At 38.4% G+C, this 5,962-nt stretch overlaps 1 protein-coding gene across 2 annotated transcripts in view; it reads right to left on the reverse strand.

The window, feature by feature from the left end:
• The window catches only part of LOC108977040, a gene marked incomplete in the record, with an annotated part of 60,927 nt that extends 55,921 nt beyond the window's left edge, over positions 1-5,006 (reverse strand). Inside the window, 2 exon segments of one of the 2 annotated variants that reach the window (XM_018946538.1) lie at positions 4,069-4,705; positions 4,924-5,006. 2 annotated transcript variants of the gene reach the window in all.
• Between the last annotated feature and the right edge of the window lie 956 nt (positions 5,007-5,962).

Raw genomic sequence — 5,962 nt, forward strand, 5'->3', positions numbered from 1 at the left:
AAAAGCAGCTAATTTGAATAAATACAAAATTTKTATGAAAGTCAAAAGATGTTTGTGCTGATACTGTGTCAACCGAGCGAATATCTTCTATTATTCGAGATTCTCTGAGTGCTTGAATTTTTAAACGATTCCTAATAAAAATAATAAGCTCCGCCAAGATCGGGAATGACCTCTCCGAGGTCGCAGACAAGGTGACTCCCTTACGTGTGACTTCTTCAATCTACTGCTGGAGAAAATAATTCGAGCTGCAGAGTTTAATCGATGAAGTAAAATTTCTATAAGAATGCACAGCTGCTGTCATATGCCGATAATATTGATATCATTGGCTTATCATGCTTAGACTAGAGCATGATCTTAAAGCTTTAATTGTCTTACTTGAGTTTCCTAATTATGTAAATGTTAATCAATTAAACAATTAAAACGAATAAAGAGCATAATTAAGACACAAGAGCCTGTGTTCTGGTTTATTAGGAGTACTTTATTTTAGATAATCTACATTTCGGGCTCGCTTTAAGTTCTAAAGCGGTCGAAACGTGATTCATTCGACGTTGAATCTGATTCTAAGTAATTCTTCACACATCTTTCAAGTCTTATTGATTTTTTTAGGTGCATCTTTAGTGCACCCTTTATACAGCAGAATGAAACTTTGGTTTTCCCGAGCATTTCTATTTATTTTTGAATCGTGCCATTTTCACTACAGTGTTGGTTCTGGCAATATTTTTCATGCCTCTTGTGTTTATTTGCATTGCTGACATGAAACTCGCTGTTTTTGTTGACTTGTGGGCGGATGTTTTTCGTGTTCGGCATGAAGTTCTATTGTAGGTCAACATACATGTAGTTGTTGTAAATTGTATTTAATTAGTGGAAGCTTTTTCGGAGGACTAACTGTGCAAGTGAATATGTACAGGTGGCTGCATGAATTGGTAGAGAGAGGTTTAAGAATTCTTTTCATTTTCAAAATATTATCCCAGTTTGGCACATATACTTGTATTATCATTATAAGGGAGTGAGAGACTTATTGATCATGAAATAATTTTTTTTTTCATTTATAATATATAGTTTTTCCCTGTTCTGAATTTAAACTTTAATTTTTTTACAATATTTCTTTTGGAAATGGAAATTCTTTACTATATCATTGGTTTGCCTTTCGATTTTTGCCATGGAAGAAAGTTTAACAATTAGTTTGCTTGAAAATTTGTGCTTCCAATGGAGTTATGGCGTTTAAATCGTTGAAAATGTTCTAGAAGTGATTTTGGGGAGTCTATTGTATCACGAGCGTAATAAACATTTTCTGTTAATGACGGCAGCGGAGTTGTGGCATATCCCAACATCACTTTTGGTTAATGTTTTGAGCATGAAGCATGTCCATGTAGAGTCCAGTAAATCGCTGAAGGCATGGAAGACCATCCTAGCAAAAGCTTACAAACAAGTGTATGGAAAATTGACATGCTTTTATTGGCCCAGAAGCCTATTTTGAAGGTGATGTTAAAGATTGCTATTCTAATGTGTGCAATGTAGTTTTTTGTTCGTCCGTTGGTATGACCACTTTTCGAACATCGAATTTTTTATTATGAAAATTGGAACTAGTCAAGATTTTGTTCGAATTCAACCAGGTTTTAAGGAATGCAATACTCTTAACAAGTTTTGCTTCGATATTTGGCAAACATCTGATTTATCCAAGGGAAAGTTATAGGTGTCAAGCTGTCATGTTATAATTGTTCTCTATTGTTTAGCATTCTATCATGGATATACGTACGCCTGAACCACCTTTAGAAGTCGTTCAACAATATTATGAAAATTCAGGTTCTGTGAAGAATATGTTTGGCGCGCTTCGCTCAACTTATAGTCAACACAATTGGTCTACTGAGCTATAGCAGCATAACTGAGAGTGCACACGAAACCCGTGGAGAGCCGATTCGTCGCCGTCTGCCGCTACTCGAACTGCCGTATGGGATGACTTTACGCATTTTACGTCGAGATCTGAAAAGGAAAGCGTCCAAAATACAGCTTGTGCAAGAACTGTTGTTGCTCGACATTCCCAAGAGACACCGCTTCGCTYCATGGGCTACTGAAAAGTTCCAAGGCAATCCAACGTTTCCGGGTCAAATTTTGTGCATCCATGAGGCCCATTTCTGGCTCAATTTGTATGTAAAAAAAAAAAAAATAAAATAAAAATAATGAAGGGCTAAGTTCGGGGGTCACCGAACATTTTATACTCTCGCATGATAAAGTGATAATCGAGATTTCAGGCGTGGTTGTGAACCGATTTCACCCATATTTGGTAAATGTCATCAGGGTGTTAAGAAAATATTATATACCGAATTTCATTGAAATCGGTTGAGTACTTCCTGAGATATGATTTTTGGTTCATAAGTGGGCGACGCCACGCCCATTTTCAAGTTTTAAAGAAAGCCTAGATGCAGCTTCCTTCTGACATTTCTTCCGTAAAATTTAGTGTTTCTGACGTTTTTTGTTAGTCGGTTAACGCACTTTTAGTGATTTTCAACATAACCTTCGTATGGGAGGTGGGCGTGGTTATTATCCGATTTCTTCCATTTCTGAACTGTATATGGAAATGCCTAAAATAAATGAATCTGTACAGTTTGGTTGACATAGCTATAGTAGTTTTTGAGATATGTACAAAAAAATTAGTAGGGGGCGGGGTCACGCCCACTTTTCCAAAAAAAATTACGTCCGAATATGCCCCTCCCTAATGCGATCCTTTGTGCCACATTTCCTTCTAATATCTTTATTTATGGCTTAATTATGACACTTTATAGGTTTTTGGTTTCCGCCATTTTGTGGGCGTGGCAGTGGGCCGATTTTGCCCATCTTCGAACTTAACCTTCTTATGAAGACAAGAAATACGTGTACCAAGTTTCATTATGATATATAAATTTTTACTGAAGTTACAGCTTGCAAGGACGGACGGACAGACGGACGGACAGACAGACATCCGGATTTCAACTCTACTCGTCACTCTGATCACTTTGGTATATATAACATTATATCTAACTCTTTTAGTTTTAGGACTTACAAACAACCGTTATGTGAACAAAACTATAATACTCTCTTTAGCAACTTTGTTGCGAGAGTATAAAAAAAAATAAATAAAAAATGCCGCTTTTGAGACAAAAGAAGAGAGTTGCTTTTTTATCCAGAAAAAATAACGGTTTGGTGTGGTTTGTGGGTCGGTGGAATCATCGGTCCAYATTTCTTCAAACATGATGCCGATGAGAAAGCAACTGGCAATGGTGACCTTTATCGCACCATGATAACCGATTATTTGATGCCTGAAATACATAGAAGCTCGTGATCACAGCGACATTTCGTTTCAACAAGATAGCAACTCTTCTCACACATCGCATTAATCAATGGATTTATTGCAATAACACTTCGGTGAGCAGATAATTTTACGTTTTTCGCCACCTAAATCGTGTAATGTCACAGCGTTAGACTTTTTCCTGGGAGGATACGTAAAGTCTAAAGTCTAACTGGACAATACTGGGGTTCAGGCCTTGGAGCAAAACATCACGCRTGTCATTCGCCAATTACCAGTCGAAATGCTCGAACAAGTTATCGAAAATAGGTCTCAATGTATRGACGATCTGAGACGATGTCGCGGCCAACATATGAAGGAGATAATCTTCAAAAATAAAAATTAAAAAGAATGTCAAAGAATGTTATTTTGAATGATAAACATTCCTCATTAAATTTGAAGCTTCTGTGTTTTTTCTTCAAAAAACCAGGAAACGTCGAAATGGATCACGCTTTACAAACAACGCTTAGGAAAACAGAGTAATTAAGCTATATGCAATATGTTGCAAGCGTAAGACAAAATCATCTCCCTAAGTGTCTAAATATATTTTATTCACCCCGAAATTGTCAAAGCTGCAAAACCTTCGACCAAAGAAATATTTACAATATTTTATATTTCTATTACATGTGATTCACTGAAAAGTAATAATTACTATTCTTAACATGAAGAAAGGGTCTTTTCTACCAACACAATYGCACTTACAAGCAAGAAGCTGCGATTAAAGATGACCGCTCGCTTTAATTTCTTACCTTAAGTTAGCAATGCGATTATTTGCTGCCTTCTATTCTAGTGGCTCGCTGCTRTAATATATTTCGTTCATTCCAAATGCAATTCAACAACAGCGGGACATTTTTTGTTGCATGCAACACACACTGCAATAGAATGAATGCACTCCGTTTGTGATGGCCACGGAGCGTGTGAATGCAGCACCGAGTGCAACAGGTTTTTCCGGAGCGCGGACACAAAAACAAAAACGCACACAGCAACAACACACATACACATATACACTTGTAAGGCCGTGTTGCATGTGKTTATGTGTCAAACTCGTTTAATGGAAGTTTTGCAACATTTTCCATTTATTTTGTATTTATTGCATTTATTTGTTTTTTTTTTTGTTTGTTTGTTGCAACCGCAACAACACACACGTATTTTAGCACTAACTGCTGCGACGGCGGCAGGGCTCACGGCGCGAAGCAGCTGGACTGGCAGGTATGAGACTTCTAGTTACGTTGGTTAGTGTGGCTGGCGTAGTGGCCGATGGGCTCGTTGAATGCCAGCTTAGCCGGTTACAATATGTTGTTGTTATTGTTGTGTGAGTGTGTAACTTGGCAGTTTGCGCAGTTGTTGCAATTTTTGTTTAATTTATTGGAGTACCAACACTTCTAACTGGTGGAAAATAAAATATTTTTTATATTGGAAATCACTAAATTATAATCATTTAATTTTAATTTTTTGTAATAATTTTTTTTTCTAACAATTCTTAAAAAAGGCGAACTTAGTTATTTAATATTACTTTTTACTAATTTTTAGCACTAAATTATCTTATTAGTTATTCGAAAACACAACTTGCCACCGCTTGGCGACTTGACTTGCCAAAAACTCACTTTGCGGCATCAAAACTCCAACTGAGGCGAACAGACGCTTTCGAATGCTCAACAATTGTCTTGCGTACGCGCACGTTAACACTCGCCGACTCGTCGTAATGGACTAAAAAGAACATAAATTTTATGCACATTCAATCTGCTCGATATCAACAGAGGCCCCAACCGCCACTACCACTACTTCGGGTGCGATGGCGACGGCTACGGCGACGCCAAACGTAATGTCGACGCCAGCACTGCTGACAGTGACGGCGACCAAGCAGCGAGCCACTCAGAAACAGTTTATAATTGTCGGGCTGAGCGAGCACTATGCACCGCGTTGCCAACAGTCTCCTGGCACTATCTCCGTGCCATTAATGGCAGCAGCAGCAGCAAGCACAGCTAAGCAATAATAATTGTGTAAACAGCGACGTCGACTGCGCAGCTCAYTGCGACAGCGTCGACTTTTATCTCCKCTACCACAATGTGCGYTTGAGTGTGTGTGACTTGTGGAAGGTATCTTCTAATTGCCGACAGCTGTGCATCCTACTACACCATCAGCATACAGATTCTACATTGGCTACAAGTGTCTTTTGTATCTATGTATGAGATACAATTGTGTTCCATTTGTGTRCGTTTAGGACGGYGTTCTCAGCGCAACGCGATGTGGAATGCATTGTAGAGTGCAAGCGCAACGTAATGCTGATTACTTGAACGGCCTTCCGCATTGGAATTGCCTTCAGCGTTCGCTCTCTCGCTTATCTTTCTGCCCGCTCTCGGCATTACTAACTATGTTGGTATCGTTGTTGTTTCCAGYKTCCACACGTTCCAATGCTTGACTTTTGTGTGATATCAAAACAAGTTTGACCGCAGCAGACTATGAACGACCGCACTTTGGTCGGTGGATGACTTTTGATAAGATACTTAGTTGCCTTGGCGCTCATAGCTATAGTGTATAAAGGACAAAGAAATGTGAAGTGAGCTTAGTAAGTATTTTTAGTAGATATACCTTTCCATTGATTAATGCCAATAAGATGGAGATAATTTCAACCAGACTGATTGA

Source organism: Bactrocera latifrons, unplaced genomic scaffold (assembly GCF_001853355.1).
Source record: "Bactrocera latifrons isolate USDA-ARS-PBARC rearing strain unplaced genomic scaffold, ASM185335v1 scaffold_116, whole genome shotgun sequence".
Classification (NCBI taxonomy): Eukaryota; Metazoa; Arthropoda; class Insecta; order Diptera; family Tephritidae; genus Bactrocera; species Bactrocera latifrons.